Source organism: Misgurnus anguillicaudatus, chromosome 16 (genome assembly GCF_027580225.2).
Source record: "Misgurnus anguillicaudatus chromosome 16, ASM2758022v2, whole genome shotgun sequence".
Classification (NCBI taxonomy): Eukaryota; Metazoa; Chordata; class Actinopteri; order Cypriniformes; family Cobitidae; genus Misgurnus; species Misgurnus anguillicaudatus.
In genome coordinates, this window is record NC_073352.2 from 37,139,287 (window position 1) to 37,165,636 (window position 26,350).

The window sequence follows — 26,350 nt, forward strand, 5'->3', positions numbered from 1 at the left end:
GTCTGTCTGTCTATCTGTCTGTCTATCTATCTATCTATCTATCTATCTATCTATCTATCTATCTATCTATCTATCTATCTATCTATCTATCTATCTATCTATCTATCTATCTATCTATCTATCTATCTATCTATAATCTGCGCTATCAGAACTGTACTTTACTCGTCTTTCTATAGTCATTCTCAATGCTCTCAAGGCGGCTTTGGTCAATTCTCTCCCCAGCGTGACGTCATACAGTGCGTTGTGGGGGAAAGGAGAATCATTGCAAATTGCTGTACTTTTTCATACTTTTTCGGGTTTTGTGATACCCAACAACATAAAATACAATGGATAACAGTTTAAATGTTTATTATCAACAAGCAAATTGCACAAATTCGTTGAAAAATTTTACCTGCAAAACGCCCTTTAAAGGACACAATTAAAACGGCACATTTTTGTTTGCACCTAAAAAGTGGCATTTTTAACATATAATAAATTATCTGTGGGGCATTTTGAGCTTAAACTTTATATATGTATTCTGGGGACACCAAAGATTTATTTTACATCTTAAAAATGTTTTGTGACATGGGACCTTTAACAAAGTTCGGGAGGAACATGTTCAAACAAATCTACCCAATCACCTCGTAATTGTGACAGATTGCCACTTGATCTGCATTAAGGGAAACCTATATAGCTGGCAATGGATTCATTCTTGTTCCTCGATAGTTTCATCATCCCTCCACCACCTCTCGTATAGTCAGCTGTTTAACCAGAACAGGGGTGTGTGCTGTGGGTTTAGGCCAACAGCCAAGTGCTCCCCGGACAGCACGGCAACTATCCATTTCAATAACTCTGACTAGTTTGTAAGTCTTAACTCGTAAACTTTAACAGTCTGTTCCTTACTGGAGATGTGAAGCACATATTGGTTGACATATCGAAAAATAATTCCAAGTTTACAACAATAATGTTGTTGAACATTTTGTTTTATTAAAAAATGGTTGCTGTTATATGACAGCTTTGCCTAATGATTCTGTGTATCACTGCACATCACCTTTAGTAACCACCCTCAGTACCGTAAACAAAACATTTTGTTTCTGTTTAAAGTTAATCAAGGTATCAAATAATTTAGTTAATTTGCTTTAATATTTGCATCATGTGATAACCAGGGCTGGAAATTAAATATCCATTGTCCCAATATCAAAATGTTCACACTCTCTAGATTTTTTTTTTACCTTAGCACAAATGTATTGCATGTAGGTGGAAACACAAAAATTGTAATATTACCTTTTTTAAAACCATTTGAGTTATCTAAAATTACCCACTCCCAAACTTATTTTGAATGTAGATGTATGCTGGAAAGACATTGTTCATATTCATTGTGGCAAGCTCCTCCCCACTGACAATCTATCTGTCTATCTTCCTTCATCTTTCCTGTTTGTTCAACTGATCTACGTCAGAGAGAAGAAGCCATATCACTGGGAAAAGTGTACACAACCAGAGAATTGAAAGGCTTTGGCGTGATGTGTGGTGTATAGTTGTTTGCAATTATTACACCACCTTCCGGTACCTTGAAAGTATTGGTGTACTGGATCCTGATCAAGACCTTCATTTAATAGGCTTGCACTATGTCTTTCTGCCAAGACTGAACTGGCATCTTCATCAGTTCACCCTGATGTGGGACAGGCATCCACTTACAACTGAGGGAAACAGGTCTCCACAGCAATTGTGGATGGCTGGTCTCCTTTTAGGGCAGCAAGTCGATCCTGAACAGGTGTTACATTTTTCCTTGTTACACATTAGACTGTGTTCAGACAAACTCACTCATATTTACCTAATCTGGTTCATTTTTCGATAGATTGATGCTACACACTGGGGCATTGACTGGGGTGGGCCAGTGGCAGCACCTGATGCAGACATTGCTGAGATTCCAGCAGCTCCTGTGGACCTGCTTCAGAGAGTTAATGGGCATTTAAGAACTACTATTGACCCCTTTATGACTAGTGAGGTGTTTGGTGCAGATATTTACCTTAAAGCCATGTCCGAGATCCAAGTCTTTATGGCTGCACAAACCTAGGTATGTAAGCGTTACTCTTATTTTTTACTTTTAACATTTTTTTTAATGTTTTAATACGGTAGTCGTGACTCTGCCATCTAAATATTTTTGTGATGTCATAAATTTGAATTTGTCTTTGTGTGTTTTAGTTTGTGGTTATTGTGCATGCAGCATTGTTTTGACAGCCCACAATGTGCTTAACTGACATGATCACGTCTTTCCATCTTAACTCATTAATTTTTGTCTAGCAGTGCACTCAACTGACCTGTTTTGTTTTGTTCTCTATTTTCCCCATGTTGTACCTCATCTGGTGCTTTTGTTTTGGTGTTATGCTGTATTTCTCTAGTCTTGTCCAGTTTAGTAATTAATATGCTTCTAGTCCTGTAATTGTAGTTCTACCTTAGTCTTGTATTTTCTCCTGAAGATCTAATTTCTCAATGTGTCCAGTAAGTTTGCCAGTGGTCTAACTTTCCCTCTCTATGTGTCTCTGTAGGCTATTGCTCATGCCATCTTCCCTAGTCTCTCGTCCACTGGCTCAGGATTCCCTCCACATGTACTCTTGTTCCTATGGGTCCACCTTGGCTCTTATTTCTGCTGTTTCAATATTTCTGCCTGTCATCCTTAGCCATGCAGCTTGGCTTCCTGAAACAAACCATGTCTCTCATTTCGTTCCCTAGCTCCCGAGGTCGTGAATCAGTATATCGTGTACACAGGTTCGGGCACTAGTAAGGACCCTAGCTCACTTGACATTGGGACACTGTTCACTTATTTTTCTGTCATGTGGGTGCTTAAGTGGGTTGTGAATGATCATTCACAGCTGTTACTCATCAACAACCAGTAAAACCAACATCTCTCTGACTTCAATTTTAAACAGTACATTGCAAAAAAATAATCATTATTCTGTTACACATGCATAAAATTGGAGGAGTATAATTAAACGTCAAATGTAAAAATATTTTAAATATTGAGTAAATTGTGGTCCCTTACAGTCTTTTGTTTCATCCCAGGACGTGTTATGTTAATACTATTATGATGATTTTTTTCCTGAACCTTTTTGATTTACTTTCTGAAAGTGTGGGACTGGTTGTGTGACCTGTGTTTTTTGCTTTCTCTCTCTCTCTCTCTCTCTGTCTCTCTCTCTTTGTCTCTCTCTCTCTGTCTCTCTCTCTCTGTCTCTCTCTCTCTCTCTCTACTCACTTTCAGGCCTAATCATCAGCACCTGCAACTTGTTTGTGAGTGTGCCTGAGACGGAGAGTATAAGAGAGCAGTCCACACTTCTCCAGATTGAAAGCTGTATTGATATGTTTTGACATTCAGAGATAGTAATTGTGGTTTAGCAGTGGCTGGTATTCAGTGAAATTGATCTTACTACAACTAAACATTAAGGAGAAGGTATGTTTGTTTGTTGTAGGTGGTGAGTGCCTTTTTCCTTTAATACTGTTTTATCTGGGGTTTTTTTTTTTATGTATTGAGAGTGAGGAGCTGTCGTCATCGTACAGAGCCCCTCCCCCTTTCCGCCATGTTGGCAGGATTCCGGCGGCAGAACATGATTGTTTACGTGTGTTCTTAGCTCCGTAGTAGGGTAGTTTTTCGCAATTCTACACTGTTTTACCATGCCCCGCAGTTACTGCTGCGTTAAAAACTGCTCCAGTACCTCACACGATAAATATGGAAGACATACGAACAGTGGAATACCGTTTTTAGGTTACCGAAATGAAGACACCATTATGCATAACAAAGACATCTCAAACAATGGCATATTTGCATTAAAAATGTCATAATTGAATGTATGACACTTGCGTTGTCATAAACATGCATAAAACCTCATTTATATTCATGACATGTCATGTCATAAATAATTATGAAAGTTTTATGTCAGTCTTATGCACAGCCCTTCTAGTAAAGTGTTACCCACACGGTTAATGGCTTTAATCTTTAATCATTTACATCTTGCAATCACACATATAACTACCATAGGCACTTTGCAGCCCCAACACAAAAACCTGGTAAAGTTACAACAGTGGTATTGGGCTAAAATCAAATTACAACTAAATACCTAAATATTCTACATCACAACATGTTGGAAACGTTTGTGTACATTGGACATCTCGTGTTTAGAAACCGTTGCAGTTAATTACTTTGTCATTTTGGTCAAGAAGTGTCTGCTAAATGCAATGTAATTAAAATACACTAAACGCATGTGAAGAAACTTAAGTTACCTTTGCTAGTACAACGCTGTTTGTGAGCTTGTTCCTGTAAGGTCCCTTTCTTTAGCCTTATCTTTTTGCATTGCCATATTCCTTTTCTTTATCGTATTTGTAGATCGTCTCTGTCCTGCCGAAATAATAAATTAAGAGCTTTGGAAGTCGCGCCTCTGTGAAGTTGCCTCTGGCAACCGACAGCGTCTCCTACCATCATGGCCGACTGGCCCAGACTCCGCCCAAATCGGCACGTGACTCCTCACTCTCAATAGCTAGGGAGTTGAGGAAAGTTTATTTCTTTTTGTTTAACCTCTCTTAGGTTAGTTAGGACTGCTCCCAAAAGTAGTCAGTGTATTGTTTTAATTGTTATTTTTAGTCCTTGCTCTCCCCTGAGCCTTTGCTCCCTAGTATCCTGTTCTGTTTCTTAATTCTGAATAAAGCCTTTTCTTTTATTATACCATCTGGTGTTGTCAATCCTCTGGGACAGAGGATTGAAGTGGGTCGCCTTTTTTCTCTTATCTCCCCTCCAGACCTTAGAGGTTAGGGGAATTTAAAACTTGTAATGTGTGTTTATATTTAAAACTAAAAGAAATGTTTGTATGAAAAGTTCTGTCACATTTCATAAATTTTAAGTTGGCCCACGTGATTTTCGGTTGACGAGTTTCAGAAAAGGTCACGTGATTTCCGGTATCGATGCTCACTGATTTTTTCGTTGCATTATGGGCATTTTTAGGGAACGAAGGTTCCAATGCACTGGAAGGATTTTGCGGTTGTGACAGCCTTTAAAATGGCCGACTCCCTGATCAGTTAGCAACTATGAAACACACCCAGCACGGTTAAGTGTCTGCCACTGCTGCCGATCAACTTGAATAGTCTTGCTTCTCAACCATCCTGATTGTTCATGTTGCATTGACTGTGTTTGTCTTTTTTGTTTGTTATTGGCCTCTTCGTAGAAAGCAGTCTGTCTTAATTCATCAGACACTTGTGTGTTTTGATTTATTAATTAATTAATTATAAAATAAGTTAATATATTGGACGATATGAAATATTTGTTAAGTAGGTTAAAATAAAAAGCAGAATAAAAATATTTAAATGTATCCCGTTGGTCTCGATATAGATTGACATCAATGTTGTGCCAATCAATTTGAAAAGACAGTTATTGACCACGCCCCTACATATGAAAAGGCGGATTTGCGCCAAAATCAACATTTCCGTTTGTGGTTTCTGCATCGGAGAGAATGTCTTCAGAGCATCAAAGGTAAATTAGTTTTTAATAACATTAGTCCTATAACTCACTTTTTTTATTTAAAGTGTTAATTTTTTAAATACGAGACAGCCGAGTCGAAAGAAGTTAATACAAGCTGGGTGTAACATTAATAATGATGTGGGATTTTGTCGTTGCCTAACGTTACAGTAAATGATGATTCACTTAACGTTACACAGAATCTTTAAGTGATAATTTTCACAAGTTATTTTATTTCAGAGACATTTGACATTAATAATCACATTAATTTTTATATATCATTTTCGCGAAATAAAGTTGGCAATTAGATTAAATGAAGTAACCCCTATACAAATTAAATTCAGATGCAAAAATATATATTTTTTGAATACCGTAATCTAAAATGGCAGATGTCTAAATTTAAGTTTATTCTTTTTAAAATATGAAACTCATCCTGCCAGTAGATGTGGCAAGTCACAATAGTGTGATATTAAAAGTATAGTTCGGCCAAAAATGATATTAAACCCATGATAAAAAATATGTGCATCCATCCTTCACAAGATAAATCCAAACGGCTCCAGGATGATAAATAAAGGTCTTCCGCGCGGTGGTGTTGTTGAAATATCCAAATTTAAAACTATATAAAGGAAAATAACCGGTAGCGCCGCCATCTTAGATCTCATCCTGAATGCGGACGCGACTAAGATGGCGGCGCTACCGGAAGGTATTTAATTTCGTTAATAAAGTTTTAAATATTTATATTTCTACAACAACACCGCGCGGATTACCCTCAGAATACCTTTGTTTATCATCCTGGAGCCGTTTGGATTTAATTTGTGAAGGATGGACGCACTTTTTTGGACTTGAAGGTCGTGGATCCCGTAACATTACATTTAATTAACTGAAAGATCTAAAACATTTTCTAAAATATCCGAAAATGTGTTTGTCTGAAAAACGATGGACATATGCAACTCGGACAGCTTGGGGGTGAGTTAATCATGGGTTTAATACACTGATCTATATAAATGACTGGATTGCGCATGACGTCACACTTGTTAAGCCACCGCGCCGCCATGTTGGTATACCCAAACATTCCATTAAATCAATGGACGTTATCAGATTTTAATGATAAAACATCACTTTACTAGTCTTCGTTTTTATATCTGAAGTTATCCTGTACATTATTACAACACAAACCTCCTAAACATGTACATAGTTATTTACTGAAAGTTGTACATTTTGCTTTTTAATCAATTACATTCATCTTTATTACAGTATCAGATCAGCGGCCGACCAGCCTATTATTAATGACAAACGTGCTCATTTTGAAATCTAAATAAATATGCTTTGTACTGTATATGCATGCAATAATTTGGTGGTTTTGTAATTATGTTATCTGAAATTACAAGTCACCTAAACTTATTTAGAGAAATAACGGTGTAGCTGAATCTAAAAAAAAACAACTTTCTTTATATCCATGTCATTAACAGAATGCAGCAGACACACTCACCTTAACTGTTTTTTATAAATCCATTATCCTGCCCGATTAAAACATAAACATTGCAAATAACACCAGAATTAACTATTAATTTATGTACACATATCCTAAAAATGAATCCTAAAAGTGACTGATACGCTGTAAAGCGGGTGAATTTAGATCATGATTTTGAATAGAAGTCAATGACGCCCTCTGCCGGTTGGGTATACCAAGATGGCTGCTCGAACTCTGCACTGGCTTCACCTCACGCTGTTACGTAAGCGTTCTATGCGCAATCCAGTCATTTATATAGATCAGTGGTTTAATATCATTTTTGGCCGAACTATCCTTTTAAAAAAAGAGCACCTTTTGGCGTTAAACTGGGCTATTTAATATCCAAGAAGGATGTTTGTATAGACGGTTTCAGCAGTAACAACATAAACAAGCGGCTGTCGCGGTCCGCACGTAACTTCCGGTAAACTCCGCTAAGAATAAATAAAACGTTTTTAAACGTAGTTTATATAACAAGCAAAAAAAACAACCCATAGATTATCTAGGAAACCAAAACATTTGTTATTTTCGACGAGGCATTCGTTCAAGAGATCAGTTTAGTAACTAGTCAGACCATTAAAAAAATGAAACCGGAAGTAAGGTTCGGATCCAGACGTGAATCACGTGTGTCTGATGAAACCGTCTATATGGCAAGACATGATAAACACGGAGTTTTATAGGACCAACCTGCTAGGCATCGTCGTCGACGAAGTACATATAAGTTATAAATTGTAAGTGGTATTTATTAATATCATTGTCATTATGCGTGTACGGTGGTTGTCGTAGTGCCACTAAAATGTGTTGCTTTTCAATATAATATACAGCTACCGGTTTAGTTGCATAGCTCTCAGCTGCACTCGTACCCGATAAAATTTGTTTACATACGCTCTACATACGTAATCTGGTAAAATTTAAACGATTGGCTATGAGCTGCGTACAGACATGTTTGACAGACATTCGTAGCGCTCAATAAATGGCTCTGGGCATTCGTAAACCACGCCTCAAATACGAGAAAATGAGCATATGGTTCCCAGACCACGTCTCATTTTCTATGAGACTGGTCTGGTGTTAGCCAGGCTAAGATTTTGCAGCTAGTAAATGCAGAGATTAAGCCAACCAAAGACAAACACCAACACAGTAATAAAAAATAACAGCTTTTACTTTTTTACCTACAGAGCTATTTCATGCTTCCTTGCTTTTTATTTTTTCCAACAGGGCAAGTGCTCTTATAATGGAGCTTAGCCATCTCCTGAGGCACCAAACAAGTGTGCAGGCTGCACCCGCAGGACCGACCGCTGCACCCGCAGGACCAGTGTTGGGGGTAACGCATTACAAGTAACTTGAGTTACGTAATAATATTACTTTTCTGAAGTAACGAGTAAAGTAACGCATTACTTTTTAAATGTACACATTAATATTTGAGTTACTTTTTCAAAAAAGTAACTCAAGTTACTTTTCTAGTTTAATTAATTTGATAAAAAATATGTACTGAATTAAACTAAAGGTATGCACTCTCTGTGCCTGTGTGGAAACAGTTTGAGTCAGAAACTGAGATGGCAGGCCAGAGCTAAACATTTTTGTGATGAAATATGCAATTTCTGAATGCAGAACTTTTCAGTCATAAAAGCAAGGCCTGAAAGAGATCAAGCTTTAGCCAAGAAAAAGTAACGCAAAAGTAACTAAAAGTAACGTAAGCATTACTTTCCATGAAAAGTAACTAAGTAATGCAATTAGTTACTTTTTTTGGGAGTAACTTGATATTGTAATGCATTACTTTTAAAAGTAACTTTCCCCAACACTGCGCAGGACCGACCGCTGCACCCGCAGGACCGACCGCTGCACCCGCAGGACCGACCGCTGCACCCGCAGGACCGACCGCTGCACCCGCAGGACCGTTCGCTGTACCCGCCGGAAGACTTACCGCTATACCCCCTGGATCGATCACTCGACTGCCTGGACCTACTGCTGGTCTCCCTGGACCAACCACTGATCTGACAGGACAGACTGTCCGTGCCCCCTTCCTTGGTATGGGTCAGTTTTCATCTCATCGTCCGGAATCTGTAACTGCTAGTTTGAGCAGGCTGTTCCAGCCTTATAAAGGTTTAAAAAGAAAAAAAAAACCATCTTACCCAGCCATGGGAGCACACATTTTTCTGCTGCTCTCTAATGAATACTGTAGAAATACCAACGCTGGAAGAAAGCATGTGCTTACAGGCGAACGGGCTTGGGAAAAAAAACTGAGATTTGATGATGTGCAATGCACACCATCTGATTTTATTAATACCATTGAGGAAGCGTTTTCTGCTCTTAAGATGGCTGGAGGCTTTAAGCTAATGCGGTGTGGCCAGAGCAAACAGCTATTTGACATACCTATCCCGCCAGGAGGGTATTCTGTAGAATTTTTAAAAAACAGAAGCAATCTTAATAAAGCTGTGGCATACATTGTACCCTTACAATGCGATCTCCCACTTAATGCAAACGGGCAACAGGTAAGAAATGTCAGTTTTTTTTCTGTGTTTAGTTTTTATGTTCTTCACTAATGTCTGTTTAAATAATATTACAGAATGGGAATGTGGAGAATTATACTTTGAAACAAATATGCAGAACGTGCAACCAAGAAGTGCCTCTGCACATGCTTTCAAGCCACCGAAAACAGTGCAACACCAGGTAAACCACTCTCAATCTTACACTTATTGCCAGTTCGAGTCTCACGACTGGCAGGTTGCGAGTGAGGTGCCCTTGAGCAAGGCACCTTAACACCAATTGGTCCATGGGCACTATAGTGCTCCCTGTTCCAAGTGTGTGTTTGTTCACCATTTGCACTGTGTGTTTTCAGTATTCACGATGAGTTAAATGCAGAGGTCACATTTAGTGTGTGTTCCATACTTGACAAAAATGTCACTTTCACTCTTTTGGTTTTTGTTTTTAGCAAATACATTAAACTAACATGAACAAACAATTAAAAGCTTTATTTGTATTAACTAAAATTAACTTATGTAGCGAATTCAGCCGGAGGAGGAGAACGGCGTTATTTAAAACACTATAAACCTCCAACCGAAACACTACGGGAATTTGGGGAAATTCACAGATTTAGGTCAAATGGAATAAGTACAGTTAATTATACAAATTATTAAGATTTTAAGTGATTTAGCAGAATAATAATAAAAATTAATTAATACATTTGTCTAGCAAATACTCATAATTTGTACATTAACAAGTTAATTCCGTGGCCTTTAGAAAATAACATTCTTACTGCTATAAAGTATTATTAAGCATGTAGCTTTAAGATCTTAAAAGGCAGATTAAGGCCGTTTACATTAGAGCATTTGCGTTTTAAAACGGCATTTTAAAATGAAAACAATCCTCGTTTATACTGGCATTTTAAAAATAATCTTCATCCACACTATACACCACCATAAACGCATGAAACATGACCAATCACGTAACTGGGCATGCGCATTAAAGTGTAAAATAAATTATTACTCTAATAATAGCTTACCTTTGCACATTTATGCAGATTAGGGGTGTGCGACAATGACAAGAATTAATACCTGGATCCTTTTCCAGCAACTACAACAGACACTATTTTTGAACCTATAAAAATGTGTTTGAGAAAGTCTTATATTGTTCTAACTTCCCACCTACAAATTAATTTGATTAAAGGCGGAGTCCATGATGTTTGAAAGCCAATGTTGATATTTGAAATCACCTAAACAAACACGCCCCTACCCCAATAGAATCTGGACCTTCTGTTGATAGACCCGCCCCACACATACGCAACCCGGCATTTGATTTGATTTGATTGGCTATAAGTGTGTTTTGGTAGTCGGCCCGTCTCCTTTTCCAACGCGTTTTTCAAACATCGTGGACTCCGCCTTTAATGGGTTAATGTTGATGTTTTAAACCAAACAGAAAGGTCTTTATGATTTAAAAAGGAAGCATTCAAGTGAACAGTACTAAACAGAAGCGAACTTGAAGCAAAAATAAATTTCTGCAAATGCAAACTTCAATCAAACATAATAAGAGGTGAAGTATAGCTTTAGCCTACAGAAATGCTTATTGCTTTAATGTAGGGAGTTCCTCTTCAGCCATTTTACGCTGTTATATTTATAATAGTTCAATGTTCGCAGTTCATATTTATGATCTTAGTCCATTTAAAAATTTTCGTGAACTGACTGTATTCTTCAGAAAAACACCAAATAACTTATCTTCCCTCACCTGTCGCTGTTCAGTGCGTTTGTGGTTGTGTTCCCTCACACACGTTCTCCGACAAAAAGCGTGGCCGGCTTAAGTATTAAAAATTAATATGATGTCAATTTTTAAAAGTGTGCGAGGTCCGTGCACGTCCTCCGCTAGCAACACAGAAATAGCAAAAAGCGCAATCGGCTAAACGAGTATTAAATATTAATGATATTGATTTTATTGTTTTTATTAATTTATATAACAAAACTTATCAACAAAACATCGATTAAAATTAAGTGACAAATGATATGAAACAAAATTAATTTTAAATGTAAATTTAATTTTTAGCAAACAAAACTTCAATTAAACTCGAAAATAATGTCTGACCCATTACAATTCTCCCTTCATATTGGCCTTTACAACGCCCTATGGCGTTTAAAATTACAGTCTATCTTTCGTAATAAGCTAACTAAATTTAAACAAAACATAAACAGCATTACAATAATATTCAAACTCAACAATACTCAAACATAAATATAAAACAGACATTATCTATAAGGGTACATGTTAAAACAATCTGATATAGCATTTATAATAGCTGGTTTGTAGAGGTTTACTATTTTTGGCAAAACCTCCGTAGCAAACCTCCATTTACCTGAATAAAATATTTTTTACTTTGAAAATGATGCGCCGTCACGTTAACATTAGCTGTTCGTTTACATAAGACTCCGTCTATGTTCGTTTACCCTGCAGTGCAACGTCTGAGTTCTCAAACTAAAACAGGGTCTTCAGCGTTTGCGAACGAATCCGTTTATGAGGGTCGAAAACGGTGCTGTAGTGTAGATGAAAGGCGTAAACGTAGCAAAAGTAACGCGTTTTAAAGGATAAACGCATTAATGTAAACATAGCCTAAGTGACATTGATTTCATTAGCATTGAACACAGAAACAATTCAATTGTGAAATGCAAAACCGGTTTATTAAACTATGTTACACTACAAAAACACACCAGACTAACTATACATACATACAAACAAACAAGAAACATATATGAAAGAGAAAGAATGGAAAATTAAGAGAGAGAGAGAGAGAGAGAGAGAGAGAGAGAGAGAGAGTAAAAGAAGGGCAATATCACTATAGACTTAACTTCTGCACAAACCATCAGAACTCTAAGAATCACCTTAATTAAAAGGGGCAATAACTTTTTTACAGCGAATGAACAAGCGATACTTGCGTTGGCTTTTGTGAGGCACCAGGGCTCCAGACTAACTTTTTTCGCTAGGAGCACAGTGGCCCCCAACTGAAAATTTTATGAGCACAACCAGAAAATGTAGGGGCGCACAACGTAAATCAAAATGGTAACCAAATCTACTAATTTCCACTTTATTACTAATAAATACTTTAATAATAGATGCAGAAATTACAAATGTGATGTTTCAAATTCAGTGTCACAATTTATTCTGCACTTTTGAAATGCAACAACAAGGTAAACTGACAGCACCATCACTGCCATGACAGTACAAATAGTAAACAAAATACTGTACCATACATTCTAAAAAATAAAAGTGGTCGAGAGCTACTTGTGTCACGTAATACCTAAATCTCTTAGATAATGTATCATACCTCTTAAATTCAGTTTGTGTTTTTGTGTACACGTGTATCAGAAGAATTTATTTTAATAGAAAACACTTTGCATACAGTTCTTTACACATATTAATGAAATGAACACTGTAACCGTATTTAAATAAGTAGGTTCATTATAGCTTCAACTTTAACAAGAAGTTAAAATATTTAAATGGGTGACTGAGTTTAACTGGAAAGATTTGAATGCATGTTTGTTTTTTGTAAACAAAGAACTGTAATACTCAACTTCATAACTATCAAAATATTAAATAGCTACATTTGGGATTTTTAAAATGAATATAATATCCAAATGCGTTAAAAGTCATTTCATTCAAGTGACATTAGCAACCAAGTTAAATGGTATTTCAGTTTGTTTTAAATAAGGAGCCAGGCTTGTAAATATTGTTGGGCGTGTGTCTGTGTAAAGTTTTAACGCATCATTCGTTTTGGGAGACGCGGGTGTGAAGTCTTGCGATGCGGACTTGCGGAGACTGGCGTGAGTATTTAATAATATATATTATATAGAGACACAGGCTGTATATGGGCGCGTATGCGAGGAAGAGAGTTCCTGAGTTTGTGGTCACGTGACGGAGTTCTTGGAGGTGTCCGTAGGAGTTGAAGTTTAAGTCCAAGTGGCAGGGTACCCAAAACTATTCGATAGAGGGACAGTTCTCATAGGAAGCCCGGATGGGCGCCACGGCCTCGCTGTTGAGCAGCCGTGTGGCGTGCCGGGCACGAGCTATGAGCATCGATGAATTGAGGTGCAGGCCTCTTAACCTGAGCTTAGACCAACCCCTTGAAGTTCAGATGACCAATCCAAAAGGGTGTTAATCGAGCAGGGAAACTTTGTCTTTGTTTCACCAGACTCATTTGCATAGATGTGCTATGCCAGGGATTTGTTACAATAATAATTTAGATTAATATTTAACAAGTTTGATATAAGTTATGGTAAGATGATGCACATCATTGATCAGGAAAGGAAAAGGGCATTATTAAGAGTGTAGACAAGATATTACTTAAACACAAATCAAATAGTAATCTCATAAATGTGAATTATGAGACATGCTAAGATAAACGAAGTATCCCTATAGTGTTACAAGAAAGTGGTTCATTACAGAAACAAATATGCAATACAAGGATATATAATATATACAATTTAAACAAATTTATCTTGGTCTTAGCTGTGATCTTAGACAGACACATTTTTGTGTCATGGCTGCTTCGTCTCTGGCCACGGTTTGAAGTTTGCTTTGAGGTGTTAATTTGCTTAGATTGGTGCAATAAAGACAGCCAGAGAGAGTCGATGGGTCTGTAAATGTGTGTCATCAGGAGATTAGGATCTTCTGATGAAAGCGTCTGAGCAGACCTGGTGACAAAACTCAATCTAGGGTCACAGCATGAAACCGTTAACGACCCAGACTGAAGAGACCTCCAGTTGACGTCCAGCCAGATGTTACACAAAGATTAATAAATACTGTAGCAAATGTATTGCTCATGTTTTGTTCATGTTAGTTAATATAAAACAAGTAATGTTAACTAATGAACTTATTGTAAAGTGTTACACTTTTCTAAAAATAGATAAAACAACAAAAGTAATCCAACTATACAAATTAAAGGTGACATAGCACAAGGATAAATACCACGTTCAATCATTCTGTGATGTGACATGTAGACAAAATATTTATTGTTTGGGTCTTTAATGCTTTAGAAGCTTCCTAAAAACCTCTCTCAGATAGCTCTATTAGGGTGGGGGATTTAAACAAGTGGTTTTGCACCTATTTGGCTCCCCCTACTGGCTTAACTTGCAATCTCATTACTGATTGGCTGACTTTGCTGCCACTCAAAAAATGTAGCCAATTATTTTAATGTGGAGGGGCAGTTAGATGCCTGTGATGTCATAAGCATCAATATTTCAGATTGGGCTGTTTTCTGGCTGACATTTCTAAAAGAGGAATTTCTATCAGACTGGCATGTTTAGCATTTTTTGTATGTTTGTGAATGTGGGTAGACTAACATTATTCAACAAAGACAAGGTAAAAATGGTTTTTCATTCTCTGTCCCCTTTAATGTTGGCTCCTTGTTTTCTCTGCAGTGTCACTGCAACAATGACAAGCTCCGGCAATATGTAAATAAACATTTTTCTAGCTTCATTCCTAGCATGTGGTTAACACAAAAAAATTGAGAAAAGGCCAAATTAGTTAAAGAAACAAAAATGTTTAAACTTATTTTCATTCTTATTTTCATATTTAAGTTCTAAATGCCTAAATTCTGGCTGTTGCAGTAGCAAAGCTCATAATGCAGAGAACATTATCAACAGAGACATTTTATACTGTTTCTGTAAACAACTTTTACCACATATTAAGTGAAGAAAATGTAAACTGAGAACAACAATAGAAATTACATTTGTTTATTATGTTATCACTGTCTTACGTGCAAATAATGGGAAGGAAAGATGTATAGCCTTTATACAGAGATTTTTAATCAATGACAGAAACGGCGATATTTCAGTTAAAGTTTGAAGACAGTAAAGACTATGTTCATGCTATAAAAAATCTAGCCTAATCTTGCCAAAGAAGAACTTTTTGTGAATTAATAGATATTAATTTAAAAGCAGCATACCCTTAGCTTATTATATTACATGCAGATTAGCTGTAAAGTCAACCTGTAAAGTCAAAGCTGTAAACCGATTAGCTCCTTAACAACAAACCGTCTATTGCAGTGGTTCTTAACGTTATTCCTGGAGGCCCACTGCCCTACATATTTTGTATGTGTTCCTTATTTAACACACCTGAATCAAATCATCAGCTCATTTGAAGAGATTTTATGAACTGAACTGAGTCTGTCAGACAAAAGAGACATACAAAATGTGCAGGGCAGTGGGCCTCCAGAAATAACGTTAAGAACCACTGGTCAATGACATGTCTAATATACATGTAGTTGTGTGTGTGTGTATAATATATATAGAGAGAGATAGAGATAGAGATAGAGAACTGTGAAGTCTAGTTTCACACAATGCATTTACGTTAATTGAACATTTGCAGCACAAACTTTAATTTAGCACTGATGTTAACAGCATTAACACTGCACGTGTTAGCATCACAGAAGTGGATTTGAAGCAGCAATGCTGCAATCGTGTTAGCGCTCAGTCTGTGTTGCATCCACATACAATACCATGAAGGCGTTTTAGTTGGTTAGCCAGGTAAGTTTAGGATTACTTTGTGCAAATCCTGGGTTTTGCGTAGGGCTGGGTCGATGTCGATACCAGAACCTTGAGTATTTGTCAATCCCGATCCAGTATCATCTTTATTGCCCTTTTAATCATTAAGCTGTAAATAACACATTTGTTAGCCAAAAAAAGGTAAAGTAAATCTGTGAAGTAAGCCATGTATGTTACTTATGTTGTGCTTTTACCTCTGGGAGATATTATCAGAAATCATAACATACAGTTTCACTGCTATGCAGATGACACACAGCTTTACTTCTCCTCGCATCCTAGCGAAACACAAAATTTTTCTAAACTATCAGACTGCATCAGCGATATAAGTGACTGGATGTCACATAACTTTCTTATGCTAAACTCCAATAAGACAGAGATACTTGTTATCGAACCGAATCGCTACAAATATAATATGACAGATTACAAGTTGCCCATAAATGGCTGCACTGTGGTGCCAACTTCCACGGTTAAGAATTTAGGTGTGATGTTCGACAGCAGTTTATCCTTCGACAGCCATATCTCCAATGTCTGCCGCACAGCATTCTTCCACCTTAGAAATATCTCAAAAATACGCCATATGTTGTCTGCATCAGATGCAGAGAAGCTTATCCACGCTTTTATGACCTCTAGAATAGACTATTGTAACTCGTTACTCGGAGGATGCCATGCAAAACAGGTCAACAAGCTTCAGCTAGTTCAAAACGCTTCTGCAAGAGTTCTTACTCGAACTAAGAAGTATGACCGCATAAGCCCAATTCTGGCATCTTTACACTGGCTACCAGTTAAATATCGTATATGTCACAAGCCAGGGGCTGGCAGCTAATGGTTGAGCCACGCCCCTTCTAAACTTCCACCTCGAGGAGGTCCCCAAAACCAACCCAATGACCAGACAACAACGAGTACAGGTAAGTATAAAAATATTCTTTATTTATTTAAATAGTTAAAATATACGGGGACTTGGGGAAAGGGGAATTAAAACTAAAATCAGAATCTGTCCTCCAGGGGGCCACGGCTGAATGGAAGACGGAGGGTAAGGGGAGGGGATTTTGCGTCGGGGAACTGGCTCCCGCCTCTGGTTCCCTCTACCCGTGGCGCGCTCCTCTTCCTTCCTGGAGGCAGAATAAAATCACAATGAGTGGGGGTATGGACTTTTCTGATCAGTGTACCTTTCTGCAGCGCACGGCGTTTCGCCGCCTATCTCCCACAGTTCCTTGCTCGTTGACTCACTCTTCTTCTTTATTCTCTATCTCTTCACAGACTCTGCTGGGATACAAGGACACAGTGAATCAAGTTCTAGGTTTTCTTTCACCTCTGTGCTGGTTACAGCTTCTAGGTAGGTATGGCTCTCTCCACAGCTCAATATCTCAGTGCTCGCGCTGGCTCTCTTTTCTCTCCACAGACGACTGCTGGGATACAAGGACACAGTGAATCGAGTTCTAGGTTTTCGCTCACCTCTGTGCTGGTTACAGCTTCTAGGCAGGTATGGCTCTCTCCACAGCTCAATATCTCAGTGCTCACGCTGGCTCTCTTTCTCTCCACAGACGACTGCTGGGATGCAAGGACACAGTGAATCGAGTTCTAGGTTTTCTCTCACCTCTGCGCTGATTACAGCTTCTAGGTAGGTATGGCTCTCTCCACAGCTCAATATCTCAGTGCTCGCACTGGCTCTCTTTCTCTCCACAGACGACTGCTGGGATGCAAGGACACAGTGAATCGAGTTCTAGGTTTTCTCTCACCTCTGCGCTGATTACAGCTTCTAGGTAGGTATGGCTCTCTCCACAGCTCAATATCTCAGTGCTCGCACTGGCTCTCTTTCTCTCCACAGACGACTGCTGGGATACAAGGACACAGTGAATCGATTTCTAGGTTTTCTCTCAACTCTGTGCTGGTTACAGCTTCTAGGTAGGTATGGCTCTCTCCACAGCTCAATATCTCAGTGCTCGCGCTGGCTCTCTTTCTCTCCACAGACGACTGCTGGGATACAAGGACACAGTGAATCGATTTCTAGGTTTTCTCTCACCTCTGTGCCGGTTACAGCTTCTAGGTAGGTATGGCTCTCTCCACAGCTCAATCTCTCACAAACGGCTACGGGTGGCGGGCTTAACGCTGGCTGGCTATGCAATGCATCGATTGGACAGTAGTTTACAATGGGACGCCGGGGACCAAGACCCACTCGGCGAACTTGTTGGTTGACAGAGGGGCGAGGACGTCACGCCGGCACACCGGGTCGAGCGCTGCCCTTTCCTCGAGACCCGTTGGTCAATCGAAAACCGGACCGGGGCGCCCTTTCGTCGAGACCTCGGGCCGGCGGATCTCGTTCGCCTCTACTCTGTAATGATGAAAAAGACACAGGTAAAGTAACAACAGCAAATGTAGTACTCACGCACACCGCCACTCGCACAGTTCTTCACCGCCACTCTATAATACCGTCAGACTGAAGCACACTACAGCATAATCGTGCAGATGTTCTCTAGCGCCGTTTTTCCTCTTCGTCATCCCGGGACGAGTGACTGAAGGCAGGGTTACGTCAGACAAGACACAGCACTCTCTGGAACACATTTCGCCATAGAGCTGTGGCGGTGGTGTTGGCTGTCTGATCGAGCGTCGGGACTGCCCAGGCGTATTTGGTAAATAGGTCAGTAATTACCAGAATGTTTTGATAACGGTCCCGAGGGCGACCCAGCGTCAGGAAGTCCATTGCCAATATATGGAGGGGGGCTTTCGCGTGAATGGGTACCATCGGTGCTCGGGCCTCTCGTCTAAATTTAAACAACATGCACCGGGGGCAAGCTTGAATTAGGTTGTGCACAGACGCCTCCAGTCCCGGCCAGTAGAAGAATCTACGCAGTAGAGATACAGTCCTCTCCTGTCCCTGATGTCCCAACTGGTCATGATAGGCTGAGACCAATGCGTTTACCTGGTCGGCGGGCACTACGATCTGGCACACCTCTTCGCCCACTTTCGGATCACGGGTCTTCCTGCAAAGTACCCCCTCCTGTAGCTCCAGCTTCTCCCACTGTCCCAGCAACTTCTTCCCAGTCTCTGTCTGGGCTAGCCTTTCCGCCGGCGTGGGCCGTTGGCCCTGCTCCACCCACGTCTTCACCTGACGCACGTCCCGGTCCTGGGCCTGCCTTTCCATCCAACGGCGGGGGTCCCACCCCCAGTTCCCTGGTGCGGCTTCCTGCTGGCCTCCTGGCGCCTCTACAGCCCCTATCATGTAGCCCTCCTCTTGGCTATCCTCCCTTCGATACTCCTGGTATCTGGGGCTCTTTACCTCTGGCAGTCTTGAGAGGACGTCCGCGTTCGTATGCTCTCGTCCGGGCCGATACTGCAACTTGTAATCAAAGTTGGCCAGCTGAGCCACCCATCGCTGCTCCACGGCCCCCAGCTTCGCCGTCTGTAAATGTACTAAAGGGTTGTTATCTGTGATGACTGTTACCTTAGCTCCCCACAGGTAGTCCTTGAACTTTTCGCTCAGGGCCCACTTCAGGGCCAGCAGTTCCAGCTTGAAGGAGCTGTAATTTGCATCGTTCCTCTCTGCCGGATGAAGGCTCCGGCTCGCATAAGCGATTACCCGCTCTGTTCCCTCTTGTCGTTGGGCCAATACTGCCCCCAATCCCAGGTTGCTCGCGTCTGTATATAAGACAAAAGGTTTAGAAAAATCAGCATACGCCAAGATGGGGGCCTGTAACAACTCCTGCTTCAGCCTCTGAAAAGCCATCTCGCACTCACTACCCCAGTTAATAGAGGGCGATCCACGGCCCGGCTTCGTCCCGTGCCAACCAGCAACTGGTTAAGGGGCTTGGCAATCTTCGAGAAATCCTTAATAAAACGTCTGTAATATCCCACGAACCCCAGAAAGGATCGTACTTGCCTCACAGTCTTAGGCGCATTCCAATCCTTCACTGCAGAGACTTTCTCGGGGTCCACGGCCACCCCTGCTGCGCTGACAACATGGCCCAGAAATTTCACCTCTCGCCGCAGTAGGTGGCATTTGTCTGGCTGCAGCTTCAGCCCGTATCTCTCCATGGCTCGAAAGACTTCCTCTAGGTGCCGGAGGTGAGAGTCGAAATCTGGGGAATACACAATCACATCATCCAAGTATACCAGTACTGACTCCATCAACTGACCTCCAAGGCAGCGTTGCATCAGGCGTTGGAAGGTGGCCGGAGCGTTGCAAAGCCCGAAAGGCATCCGGTCCCATTCAAATAGTCCGAACGGGGTCGTAAAGGCAGTCTTCTCCCGGTCTACCTCGGCTACTTGCACCTGCCAATATCCACTGGCCAGATCCAGGGTGGAGTACCAGGCCGACTGCGTGAGGCCAGCAAGGGAGTCTTCAATTCGTGGTAAAGGGAAAGCATCTTTCTTGGTTACCAGGTTCAACTTGCGATAGTCCACACAGAACCTCCAGGCTCCCGTCTTCTTTTGTACGAGCACGATGGGGGCTGCCCAGGGGCTACTACTCTCTCTGACGATGCCCCGGCCCAACAGGCCCTGCAGAAGTGTACGCACTTCTGCATACAAGGTAGGTGGAATCGGTCGGTACCTCTCCCTGCTGGGCCCTGCATCCCCAGTGGGGATGTGATGTTCCACCACCCGGGTGCACCCATAGTCCTCATCGTGCCTCGCAAACACATGTTGCCACTTCCGAAGGAGTGTCTGTAGTTTCTGTGTCTGTACCTGTCCCAGGTCATCCCCTTGCAGTGACTCACCCGCCAGATGTCTTGGCACACCTCTACCCTGGCTACTCGCCGGGGCATCCATCTGAGTCAGGGCCACCTCGATCACAGTGGGGCACACCTGACGGAAACTGACGTCCCTCTCTTCTCTCACCTGGTGGGGCGTGACCATCGTCAGCCAGGCCAGTCGTTGATGTCGGTACAATTGTACTGCATAGGGGTGCTCGTTTCGTACCCTCACAGGGATCCTCCCTCGGTGGACCGCAGCTAATCCTCGTGCTACCTCCACTTGTGGACAATCTGTGTGTGGCTCTACCAACACCCACTCCTCAGGGCTCGCTTCCCGAAGGGGCACTCTCGCCCATACGATAGCCTCACTCCTAGGGGGAATAGACAAAGCAAAACGACACATTACTCTTCCCACTTCCTCCCGATCTCTACGAACCTGGTTCATCTGGACCCGGCGGCAGTCGGCCACTACGCGCTCCCAATTGGACCTCTCGGTAGGTGAGATCCTTGGACCAGGCCTAGCCCGGAATATCTCCTCCCAACACTCAGAGAGGACCTTCATGCCCAACAGGGCCCTGTGGGCGCCCAAACACTTATCTTCAACAATGATCACACCTTTTTGGGGGACAACGACTCCATGCACTTCCAGATCCGTCAGGCGATAGCCAATGTAGGGGATTTCCAGGCCATTAGCGCCCTTCAACGTCAGCCAGGGGGCCTCCGCTCCTTGTGTTCCCCCTCGTCCGAATATCTCCTTGGAGAGGCTTTCTGCAAACATCGTTACCTGTGAGCCCGTATCTACCAGGCACTGAATCCACTTGCCACACACTTTTACTTCTGCCACCGGGCTATGCCCGATCATCTGTTGCCTTGAGCTGTCCCTTCTTCCCGGGTCTCCTCGAGGGGCCCCAGCCACACGACCCACTGTGGCCGGTCGTCCTACAAACCCCCTTCCGATGCCCTGCGGGGCCCACACTGACGGCTATAATGTCCTGGCTCACCACAGCGGTTGCAAATCGGCCGCCCCTGGTCATCCCATTCGAAACGGGGCCGATTGTAGCGGCTTGGGCGTCCAGGTGGCTCTCGGCTCCTCTCCGAGTACACTCGCTCTCGGGGTGCCGGCCTTGGTTCCTCCCGCGCCCTTCCTTGGCGTAGCTCTCCCAGGAGGGTCTTAGATATTTCTGACATCTGTTCCCGGACGTCTTTCAAGAGTTCTGCCTTCAGAGCCTGTTTCCAATCCGTGCGCTCAGGTGGTGGTGGCACGCTTTCGTTCACAGCCGCACACACTGGGGTCTCACTCACCTCAACCTCGTCGCCCTCCAACGCTAGCGCCTCCTTCCTTAGATCTTCAAATGTGAGGTCGGGGTCTCTCCGAAACTGGACCCTCAGACTCTGTCTCACGGGCCCTCTTTCATCCCCAAAAGGAATTGGTCACGCAGCAAAGTCTCTCCATCTCCCAATCCATGATCGCGGCGGGTCTGTAACCGGGTGAACTGCTCTCGCAGTCTCAGGGCAAAAGCTCTAATGGGTTGTCGGGGGCCTTGTTTACTATTAAAAAATTGGGAACGGAGGACGGCTACAGGGGTGTGATCACCATATTGCTCGGTGAGAAACTGGAATATAGTTTGGGCGCTGGTTCGGACAGCTTCAGGGGCGGCCTGTACTTCTCGCCGCGCTTCTCCCTCTAGGGAGTTCAGCACGAACTGGAGCCGCTGGGCTACACTAAGGCCTTGCAGATCGGCTAGATACTCCAACTGGGCCTTCCATTCCGTAAGTCGTACTCCCGACTCTGTCCCTCCATACTTTTGGACCCAAGGGCTGCCCATAAAGACAGGCACCGCACGGGGTTGGGCTGCGGGTCCCGCGTTGTCGGTCATTGGGCTAGTCTGGTTACTCAACTCGAGGTGAAACCCTGCCGACTACGCCAAAATCTGTCACAAGCCAGGGGCTGGCCGCTAATGGTTGAGCCACGCCCCTTCTAAACTTCCACCTCGAGGAGGTCCCCAAAACCAACCCAATGACCAGACAACAACGAGTACAGGTAAGTATAAAAATATTCTTTATTTATTTAAATAGTTAAAATATACGGGGACTTGGGGAAAGGGGAATTAAAACTAAAATCAGAATCTGTCCTCCAGGGGGCCACGGCTGAATGGAAGACGGAGGGTAAGGGGAGGGGATTTTGCGTCGGGGAACTGGCTCCCGCCTCTGGTTCCCTCTACCCGTGGCGCGCTCCTCTTCCTTCCTGGAGGCAGAATAAAATCACAATGAGTGGGGGCATGGACTTTTCTGATCAGTGTACCTTTCTGCAGCGCACTGCGTTTCGCCGCCTATCTCCCACAGTTCCTTGCTCGTTGACTCACTCTTCTTCTTTATTCTCTATCTCTTCACAGACTCTGCTGGGATACAAGGACACAGTGAATCGAGTTCTAGGTTTTCTCTCACCTCTGTGCTGGTTACAGCTTCTAGGTAGGTATGGCTCTCTCCACAGCTCAATATCTCAGTGCTCGCGCTGGCTCTCTTTTCTCTCCACAGACGACTGCTGGGATACAAGGACACAGTGAATCGAGTTCTAGGTTTTCTCTCACCTCTGTGCTGGTTACAGCTTCTAGGCAGGTATGGCTCTCTCCACAGCTCAATATCTCAGTGCTCACGCTGGCTCTCTTTCTCTCCACAGACGACTGCTGGGATGCAAGGACACAGTGAATCGAGTTCTAGGTTTTCTCTCACCTCTGCGCTGATTACAGCTTCTAGGTAGGTATGGCTCTCTCCACAGCTCAATATCTCAGTGCTCGCACTGGCTCTCTTTCTCTCCACAGACGACTGCTGGGATGCAAGGACACAGTGAATCGAGTTCTAGGTTTTCTCTCACCTCTGCGCTGATTACAGCTTCTAGGTAGGTATGGCTCTCTCCACAGCTCAATATCTCAGTGCTCGCACTGGCTCTCTTTCTCTCCACAGACGACTGCTGGGATACAAGGACACAATGAATTGATTTCTAGGTTTTCTCTCACCTCTGTGCTGGTTACAGCTTCTAGGTAGGTATGGCTCTCTCCACAGCTCAATATCTCAGTGCTCGCGCTGGCTCTCTTTCTCTCCACAGACGACTGCTGGGATACAAGGACACAGTGAATCGATTTCTAGGTTTTCTCTCACCTCTGTGCCGGTTACAGCTTCTAGGTAGGTATGGCTCTCTCCACAGCTCAATCTCTCACAAACGGCTACGGGTGGCGGGCTTAACGCTGGCTGGCTATGCAATGCGTCAATTGGACAGTAGTTTACAATGGGACGCCGGGGACCAAGACCCACTCGGCGAACTTGTTGGTTGACAGAGGGGCGAGGACGTCACGCCGGCACACCGGGTCGAGCGCTGCCCTTTCCTCGAGACCCGTTGGTCAATCGAAAACCGGACCGGGGCGCCCTTTCGTCGAGACCTCGGGCCGGCGGATCTCGTTCGCCTCTACTCTGTAATGATGAAAAAGACACAGGTAAAGTAACAACAGCAAATGTAGTACTCACGCACACCGCCACTCGCACAGTTCTTCACCGCCACTCTATAATACCGTCAGACTGAAGCACACTACAGCATAATCGTGCAGATGTTCTCTAGCGCCGTTTTTCTCTTCGTCATCCCGGGACGAGTGACTGAAGGCAGGGTTACGTCAGACAAGACACAGCACTCTCACTGCAATACACAGCATTACACAGCACCACTTCAAGTGAAAAGTTCTACATCCAAAAGACTCACCCACCACGCTCAGTGCACACAATGACACCCGCCTTCTTCCACTTTGCTCTGGGCGAGAATAGGGAGATGGTAGACGGCCTAGCGTTTGTTTATTGTCGTCACTGTAGCTGCTTACACAAAAACCCTTCGGCTCACCCACCACGCTGGTACAGGGGTAGGGCCACTCGTTCTCTCTTGAAAAACACTCCAAACGATTGCATAAATCAACTGCATGTAAAACACCTACTTCAAGAGATGTAGTTACTCACGACTTTTGTCTCCCTTCGTCCTAGGTTGACTTCACGCTGTAATAACTCCAGATGCATCAACGAGGTGTTTTCCAGCCACCAACACCACTCTTCCACAGGTGCGTACTCACAACAGTAAGTTTTCCTCTTCCTCCGTTTCTCTCATCCAACGTTAGTATTCGTCTAATATTCCACCTATAAGGTCGTCGATATCTTCCTTTGCATAGATCTGTAATCCAAGCAAGAGAGAGAGAGAGCAATACAGCGATCCAAACAGCGTATCCGGCGAGCCCAACTCGGCGCTACGATACACAACAACACACCGCAACAACAACCAAGACTGTGATTTACGTTGTTCTAAAATACTCTCCTGGTGTCCCTTTCGTCCAATCACCCGGCGCTCCTCCTAATAACTGCCAGCTGTGTATGATTTGGCTGATTTCAGCGTTCGCGACGCTACCAGATGTCCGGTGTCTTCTCTTACCTGTCCGGGTGGAAACATCCGGGCGGAACCAAACTTTCCCAATCTTTGGTTCCGCCCAAAAGATCGTCACCCCTGTGACATATACAATTTAAAATATTACTAATCACCTACAAAGCCTTAAATGGCCTAGCACCCTCATATCTTAGAGAATTATTATCAGAATACAATCCATCACGTGCATTGCGGTCACAAAATTCTGGCCTCTTAATTATCCCTAAAATATCAAAAGTGTCTAAAGGTGGCAGATCCTTTTCCTACTTAGCCCCTAAGCTATGGAATGATTTACCAACCGACGTCCGAAAATCAGAGACAGTAGATAACTTTAAATCTAGACTTAAAACTTTTCTCTTTAACAAGGCTTTCAAATAGTTGTTTTAACAATGGTACTTATCTCCTAATAGCTAGCTTGTACAACCTAATAAATAAATAAATTAATTAATGAATAAATTAAAACCTTTTTTTTCGTCAACACTTCAAAGCATGGTAAATCTCATTAATACTCTTTAGTAATATGCTGAAACTTTGAATTGGTTTTCGACTGAGTCTTAACTGCCAAATATGGCCGGCTTGCAATTTTGGCCTTTTCCCACGACCTTAAAATAGTATGTCATACAGAACCGTTTGCCACTGTACGTTAGCATTAACGACGGCAGTGGGGCCTCTGGCCTTAGTCAAACGAGTTCTGTTTCCGTTTCTAAAATCATTAACTATATGTAATACACTTAACCAGCAATAGTTAGCCTGTCCGGAACCAAGCTGACTAAAACCACATTACTGTGTGACACTTGTTTTCTATGTGAACGGCCCCTACGCTAATAAGATTTTGTGTCTCTCTCCCTGTCTCGTCCTTGATCCCGAGGACGAGACAAACAGATCCAGTTCCGGTACATGTGAAAGTCGGCACACAACTGATCTACTAGCTGTTCTTCAACGTGATGTCCAGCTGATGCCTGACCAAAGACCACCGGCAGAACCCGCTTAATCTCCGCTTAATCTCCGCTCAATCTCCTTCCGTTTCAATGTGTATATATATATATATATACCTCCCAAGGGTTTTTTCCTCCTATGACTTTTTTTACTTCCCCGGCTAAAATTCCGGGGTTTTTTTCTCCTAGGGGGTTTTTCAACCCGGGGAGGCAGCCTTTTTGGGCTTAACTTCTATACGTTACATTAGTAATACGTTTGTTTATAATGTTGATT

At 42.5% G+C, this 26,350-nt stretch overlaps 1 long non-coding RNA gene across 1 annotated transcript; it reads left to right on the top strand.

Annotated features, from left to right (window-relative positions):
• Positions 1–3,157: 3,157 nt before the first annotated feature.
• LOC141350093 (uncharacterized) lies at positions 3,158–12,574 on the top strand. Its single transcript, XR_012358063.1, has 3 exons — positions 3,158–3,424; positions 8,199–8,327; positions 8,790–12,574. It is a non-coding gene; the product is annotated as an uncharacterized lncRNA (long non-coding RNA).
• Positions 12,575–26,350: the final 13,776 nt, after the last annotated feature.